This window comes from Spea bombifrons, chromosome 1 (genome assembly GCF_027358695.1).
Source record: "Spea bombifrons isolate aSpeBom1 chromosome 1, aSpeBom1.2.pri, whole genome shotgun sequence".
NCBI lineage: Eukaryota > Metazoa > Chordata > Amphibia > Anura > Pelobatidae > Spea > Spea bombifrons.
The window spans coordinates 60,660,993-60,669,455 of record NC_071087.1 but is presented as its reverse complement, the minus strand read 5'-3'; the positions used below and the strand labels follow the sequence as shown (position 1 = coordinate 60,669,455).

At 41.0% G+C, this 8,463-nt stretch overlaps 1 pseudogene; it reads left to right on the top strand.

The window, feature by feature from the left end:
- The first annotated feature begins 4,195 nt into the window (after window positions 1-4,195).
- On the top strand, window positions 4,196-7,939 carry LOC128490952 (SWI/SNF-related matrix-associated actin-dependent regulator of chromatin subfamily E member 1-related-like; annotated as a pseudogene).
- Window positions 7,940-8,463: the final 524 nt, after the last annotated feature.

Genomic DNA, 8,463 nt, shown 5'->3' with positions numbered 1-8,463 from the left:
ACCAATCCACACACATACCAATCCACACATATATTCTAATCCACACATATATTCTAATCCACACATATATACCAATCCACACAGATATACTAATCCACACACATATATACCAATCCACTCTCACTGAATGTTTTCCTACCTTTCCTCTTTTCTCCTTACAGCTCCTCTTCCTTCTCTTCGCTCCTCTTCTTCAGTTCTTCTTCCGGGTCAGAGGGCACGGACAGCGGTGGGCGCGGCTTCAGTGTTGTGCGCCGGGATCTGATAACAAACCCCGGCGCACAGCAGCTGTTGCCGCGCGGATCACAAGGGAGCGGTATCGGAGGTCTTTAACAGACCTCCGGCTCTCTTGAGTGATTTTAATCCGGGTTCAAGGGAGATCCTTGATCCGGCTTAAAATCACTCAAGGGAGCCGGAGGTCTGTTAAAGACCTCCGACACCGCTCCCTTGCGAGCCTGCTCCTCCAGCGGCGGACATTGCTGTCCGTCTCTGGAGGGGTGCCGGGTGCCCCCCTGATGAGCGGCACCCGGTGCGGACCGCCCCCCCCGCTAGGTACGCTACTGGCGGCAGCGTACCCCGCGGCGGCGTCGGACCGCGCGGCGGCGCCCCCTGGAGCCCCACAGGTCGTCACCTCGCGCAGAGCTGAAACCGTTGGTTTACCTGAACGGCGACGGTAAGCCTGCGACCTTAGCGCTTATTGTGAGATTGCTTCGGATCTTACGTTTTTTGAGGTGAGGACCTGTTATCCGAGTTCTCCTGACGCGGAATCCCTTCGGAAGTTTCCCGGAAGGTGGCGCCTGAGACATCAGAGTGAAATCGCACCTTGAAGGGAGATCTGTAAGTGTCTGTAGGAGTTTGTCAAGGGGGACCGGCAGTTATTTCACTTAAAACAACACACCGCATTTTATATTTAATGTTTCTGGCAAGCTTGTCGTTAGTAGAATATTTAACCCTTCCATTAAATGCAATTGTCGTAAGGATTAATTTCCTTTAATGACGCTTTAATGTCATATATATTCCAGATTTTTAATACCCATCTGCATCTGTACAGGGACAGTTCCAGCTGTTATGATTTATACTTTTACTTCAGAAATCCTGTAACTCAGCACATGGTGGAAATTTTCTTGTAGACATTAAACAAGAGAAGAGAGAGAACATGGCACAGACCAGTGGAGTAGAGAAAGCTGGGAAAAAGTTGGAGGTAAAGATCATGATTTTTTATATTTACATTTTGTCCCATCCATAAGTGCAGATATGGTGTTCATGCTGCGCTTGTCAGATTAGTTTACAATGCGTTGAATGAACCCCTGGCACACTATAGGTTAATATCCCAACCAATATAGATTATGAAGAGGCAAAATAAGCATCTGTTATGTAGTGGGTATTGTTTTTACAGGTCATAAAATCTTCTTTTTTATTAGAAATGCATCTTTTGTTACAAAGATCAGTCCAATAATACCTTAAAATGTATGATATCACGATAACCAAAATGTCTTCTACTCTTGCTGACACCAAAGGGTGAAAAACTCTTAGTCGTTCATTTAAAAACGTACACATTTTAAAGTAGCCTTTCTAAAATGCAACTGGATGGCTGCAATGTTTTGTTTTTTGGAAAATAAAACCATATATAAAGCCGACTTTCCTTTTGTGCACCCTTCTTCTTACCAGGCTACAAAAAAGAAGAAGAGAAAAAGCACCGTTTCCAATGGACCCAAAGCCCCAGTCACGGGGTATGTTAGATATTCGAATGAACGCAGAGAACGGATCAGACGTCAGCACCCAGACTTGCCATTTTCAGAAATCACAAAGATGCTGGGAGCTGAGTGGAGCAGTTTGCCAGCACCAGAGAAGCAGGTTTGGTTTTCAGAAACAAACTATTATGCTAAATGTATTTGTCCTTTTTAGTTCTATTGTTTCCATTCCCATGAATATTATTTTTAGCAATTAGGTTTTTGGTTGTATGCTTATTATGGGTTTTACTATTTATCTATTTATGACACCGGTGTCATCAACAAGACATACAGACCCTTATCAGATGGGTGAGTGAGTTTATATTCCATGTCTACTTCCAGGTGGCATAACTAGAAGCCACAGGGCCCTGATGTGAAAATTGCCAAGGGGCTCCCCAACAGCTAGTCTGTGCCGTCACTGCCCCCAAACAACTTGCCCGTGCCTTCCTCGCCCCTTTCCTTTTCCAACATACACTCTGGCACACATATGTAAACACCCTTACACAAATTACACACACTCATACCAACACATATGGTTACATTCATTCTAACACACACTCCATTACATCCCACGTACGCATCCATGTTCACACACACACAATTACACATCCATGCTCACACATACGCACATTTACTCATCCATGCTCACACACAATTGCACAACCATGCTCACACACACAATTATGCAATTGTCCAGTCGGGAGGGGCCCTTTCTAAACTATTTTGAATCGGTTTGAGGACACAGAAAGAAGGTAATTCGGCCCCTGGTCTACTTAATGATTGACACCACACTTTTAATGACAGCATGCAAGTTGAGTAGACAGGCATGTAGTATCTGTTAACTATGTTATCTAGCTTGGCTAGGAGCAAGCAACCCAAATCTATTCAGTTACAAAGTCATTGGCGTCAACAAGAAGAATCCTATTCCTATTTTTTCTTCATATAAATAATAATAATGTTGCTAAGGAGAGCTGTCAAATGAAAATGCACAAGTTAAAAGAGCCAGATATATTTATGCCTGAGTACTAATGATTATACTTTTTCCATATGAACAGTTGGAGTTAACATGCTCTGTTTTATAGAAATATCTTGATGAGGCAGAGAAGGACAAGCAGCAGTACATGATGGAGCTCAGGGAGTACCAACAGTCTGAAGCATACAAGATGTGCACAGAAAAGATCCCACCTAAAAAGATCAAAAAAGGTCTGAAGACTCTGCTCCACTATATATATATATATATATATATATATATATATATATATATACCTACCGATATGTGTCCTGTTGTCATCTAATATGTATTTTTGGGCATCTACATCCCACTGTAAATATGTCTTAACAATTAGAAGTATTCAGTAAAATATTTATTATATCCTTGACTTTAATCAGTAGTTTTTATTGTGATTTGTTCTTTATTTAGAGGAAGGCAACGTGCCCACCACTGTTATCACCTTGTTGAACGAGCAACCATCCACAGTGAGTAAAGTAGTAACTCCATGCATGCCTCTTACTTTTTATCTTATCCAACTTTGTTTTCCTCCTGTCACACAGTCCCGAAGTAAATACGGCATGGTTTATCTGTGCCTTAAGTAGCTTGCATGCAAGTTATAGTATTTTATTGTATTAGTATTTCTGGGTGTTTTTTGGTGTTTGGGAAACAGCATTCCATGTGGCTTACTTCGGCTTTTGTGATCTTTCTTTTTTTTTTTTTTGGTAATATATTTTTATTGGGTTATCACAAGTATAACAGGAGGTGGGGGAGAGGGTAGAGGGGAAGTACGGTATACCATGAGAGGTAAGGGGAAGGGAAAAGGAAGTCCCGACGCAGCGGGACTGGCAGCGTGTAATACAGTCACCAAAGAGATCACAGGAAGTACAAAATAATACACATACAAAACTACAGTAGTACATGCTTTTGTGATCTTTCATCACCTGGTTACTGGTTGTTGTCCTGGATCTAGAAATACAATATTATTTTTCTGGTTTTTAGAGCAAAGATCCCGAGACTGATGGATTCCCCACATGTGATGTACCCATTTTTACCAAAGAGTTGTTCAATGAAAATAAAGGTTTGTGAACTGGAAAGTTACCTTTAACATAACTTTTTTTGTAAAACTAAAAACATTTTCAACCTTGTAAGTCTATTTACCTAGCAGCCACCAATCTCTTTTAACCCCTTAACGGCCACTGACGTGCCAAGCACTTCATGTAAAAACAATCAGTTAACAACCAATGACATGCATGGCACATCATGGCATTACACATGGCATTACTGTTAATGATGTATTCTCCCTCAGATTGTAAACTTGCAATCAGGGCCTCCTTTATCTAACGTTTCAGTTTGTATTAGTCTGTATATTCTAGTTTTGTCATGCCCTTTTAATGTATATAATATAAGCAGCGCTGGCTGAAATCTTTGTGCTATATAACCATGAAATCATAATAACGGAAGCTTAACTCGAAGGATAATGGTGCAGACAGCCAGACCTCTGACAGGAGTTTTGTGAGGGCAGGAATTCTCTTATTATATATTGCCACATAAGGAAACTTTTATTTATTGCTTCCCATATTACTCTTATAATATTTGGGATTTTTAATACCCATCTGCATCTGTACAGGGATAGTTCAGCTGTTATGATTTATACTTTTACTTCAGAAATCCTGTAACTAAGCACATGGTGGAAATTTTCTTGTAGCCATTAAACACGAGAAGAGAGAGAACATGCTGCAAACCAGTGGAGAAGAGAAAGCTGGGAAAAAGTTGCAGGTAAATATCATAATGTGTTGTATAAACCCCTGGCACACTACAGGTTAATATCCCAACCAATATAGATTATGAAGAGGCAGTATGTTATGTAGTGGATATTGGTTTTTACAGATCGAAAAAATCTTTTTTTTTATTAGAAATGCGTCTTTTGTTACAAAGATCAGTCTAATAAAAATAATACCTTAAAATGTGTGATGTCATAAAAAACAAAATGCCTGCTGCTCTTGTTGACACCCAAGGGTGAAAAACTCTTAAACAGTCAAACTAACTGGACGGCTGCAATGTTTTGTTGTGGAAAATAAAACCATATATCAAACTAACTTTTTTTGTAGCCTGGTAAGAAGAAGGAGTGCACAACAGGAAAGAAGAGAAAAAAGACCGTTTCCAGTGGACCCAAACCCCCAGTCACGGGGTATGTTAGATATTCGAATGAACGCAGAAAATGGATCAGAAGTCAGCACCCAGACTTGCCATTTTCAGAAATCACAAAGATGCTGGGAGCTGAGTGGAGCAGTTTGCCAGCACCAGAGAAGCAGGTTTGGTTTTCAGAAACAAACTACCGTATTGGCTCGGATATAGGCCGCCCCCGTATATAGGCCGCACCCTAAAAGTTTGGTTTCTTTTAAAGAAAAAAGTTTTTTTTCTTTAAAAAAGCACCAAAAAAAAAAACATGCTGCCACTCTGTCTCCCCCCCGAGATATGCTGCCACTGTCCTCTCCCCCGAGATATGCTTCCACTGTCCTCCCCCCCGAGATATGCTGCCACTGTCCTCTCCCCCGAGATATGCTCCCACTCTCCCCCCCGAGATATGTGCTGCCACTGTCCCCCCCCGAGATATGCTGTCACTGTCCCCCCCCCGAGATATGCTGCCACTGTCCCCCCCCCCCCGAGATATGCTGCCACTCTGCCCACCCCGACTTACTGGAGCAGACTCCCGGGTGTCTTGCGAGGTCGGCGGGGGGCATCTACGCAATACGCGTATACAACCGGAAGTTGTATACGCGTATTGCGTAGATGTCCCCCGCCGGCCCCGCAAGACACCCGGGAATCATGCTCCGGTAAGTCTTGGGGGCAGAGGTAAAACGCATCGCGCGGACGGTCACCGGCTGCGGCGATGCGGGTAAACAACCCGGAGGCTGTTTTCCTGCATCGCCGCAGCCGGTGACCGTCCGGACGATGCGCTTAGACAACCTCCCGTGCCGCCCCCCCCCGTGGAAAGTGCTGGCAGGGGAGGCTGTCTGAGCGTATCGGATAGTAGGATACGGGTCCCCTGCACCGCTGCGGGGGATCTGTATCCTAACCCCGGGCGCTAGACCCCGAATATAGGCCGCACCCCCACTTTAAAGACTTAAAGTGGGGGGAAAAAGTGCGGCCTATATTCGAGCCAATACGGTATTATGCTAAATGTATTTGTCCTTTTTAGTACTTTTGTTTCCGTTTCCATTAGTATTAGTTTTAGCAATTAGGTTTTTTGGTTGTATGCTTATTAGCCATTTTACTATTTATTTATTACACCGGTGTCATTAACAAGACATACAGACCCCTATCAGATGGGTGAGTGAGTTTATATTCAATGTCTGCTTAATGATTGACACCACACTTTTAATGACAGCATGCAAATTGAGTAGACAAGCATGTGGTATCTGCTAACTATCTAGCTTGTTATCTAGCTTGGCTCGGTTATAATAATGTTGCTAAGGAGAGCTGTCGAATGAAAAAGAGCCGGATAAATTTATGCTTGAGTACTAATGATTATACTTTTTCCATATGATGCCTAACAGTTGGAGTTAACATGCTCTGTTTTATAGAAATATCTTGATGAGGCAGAGAAGGACAAGCAGCAGTACATGATGGAGCTCAGGGAGTACCAACAGTCTGAAGCATACAAGATGTGCACAGAAAAGATCCCACCTAAAAAGATCAAAAAAGGTCTGCAGACTCTGCTCCACTACACACATATATATATATATATACCTACCGATATGTGTCCTGTTGTCATCTAATATGTATTTTTGGGCATCTACATCCCACTGTAAATATGTCTTAACAATTAGAAGTATTCAGTAAAATATTTCTTATATCCTTGACTTTAATCAGTAGTTTAATGTGATTTGTTCTTTATTTAGAGGAAGGCAACGTGCCCACCATTGTTACCACCTTGTTGGACGAGCAACCATCCACAGTGAGTAAAGTAGTAACTCCGTGCATGACTTTGTATTTTATCCAACTTTGTTCTCCTCCTGTCACACAGTCCCGATGTAAATACGGCATGGTTTGTCTGTGTGTTAAGTGGCGTGAATGCATGTTATAGTATTTTATTGTATTAGTGTTTTTGTTTTTTGTGGGGGGGGGAACAGCATTCCATGTGACTTAATTCAGCTTTTGTGGTCTTTCATCACCTGGTTACTGGTTGTTGTCTTAGATTTAGAAATACAATATTATTTTTCTGTTTTTTAGAGCAAAGATCCTGAGACTGATGGATTCCTCACATGTGGTGTACCCATTTTTACCAAAGAGTTTTTGAATGAATATAAAGGTTTGTAAACTGGAAAATTACCTTATAAGATTTTGAACAAAACTTTTTTGGTATAACCAAAAACGATTGCAACTTGGCAAGTCTATTCACCCAGCAGCCACCAACCTCTTCCAAAGTAATATTTATCTAATCTAACCTAATTTGCATTCTTTGTTGATGACAATGGTATTCAATGATTAGCAAAACATACTTAATTTCCTAGTGACATAAGCATTAATTATATGTACCGATTGTATAGAAAACAGTTGTTAAGCACACAAGATGTATAGCTGAAACAAAATATATTCCCACCCACTAAGCCGAAATCAAATCCCCCCAAAACAGGTAAAAACTTGATGCAGCAAAGATCAGTGTACAAACTATAATGTAGAACAGATCAGTTTATCTGGAAGGTTAATAAGGAAAGGATGAAATGTAATTTATATATGTATGTAGCAGAGGAGTACTTTTTGTGTGGTTTTATTTATCTTCTACTCCCCACTAACTCTACTTAAAATCCAAATGGCGCAGTGATGTATTTAATATAATATGAAAATCATGATGGTATAGAATATCAGGATAGATGCAGAGGGATGGAAGAGAAAATTGTAGCACCGGATATACCTTTTTATCATTATAGGTTATGCATAAGACATATATCTTATAAGATGTTTTTCCACTAATGTGTCCATTCCCACCTTTCATGCAGCTTGTGAAACAGAGCTGAAAGAACTGACCAGTAGGAACTTGGAGTTGGAGAAGAGTAATATTAAATTCAGACAGAACTCTTATGGTTTGATGCATTACAACTTGTGGCTTGAAGAGGATACAGAAGCCAGAGAAGAATTTGTTATGAAGCTTGAGCAGGATCTGCAGGCTATTCATCAACCCCTACTGAGCTGCTTCTCCTCCTTGCCCATCCCTGGTTAGTGAAGTCCACAGATATTATGTCTTTGTCCTACAGCAACGTTCCCTTTTTCATTTGGGATGTCTATCCAAATAACATCTTTATGTTTCAGGGCAAATTATATATATAATTAGAAAGAAGCCAAATTCATCTACTTGTCTTGATTTTGGGAACACCTCATCTGGAATTTATTGTTTTGATATTTACAGCAAAATATTAGGAGTGCATCACTTTTAGTGGTTACCTTTAATAGTATATAAAAAAAGGATATATACCGTATATTCCGGCGTATAAGACGACTGGGCGTATAAGACGACCCCCAACTTTTACAGTCCAAATATAGAGTTTGGACTATACTCGCCGTATAAGACTACCCCTCTACCCAGCGTACAACAACCAGCCAATCACGGCAAGCGATGTACCTTACCGGTGATTTGCTGGTTGATTTGCTGGTTGATTTGCTGACATATACATACATGCACTGCCCTTACACACACACACACACACATATATAATATATATATATCTATATATATATCTACACATA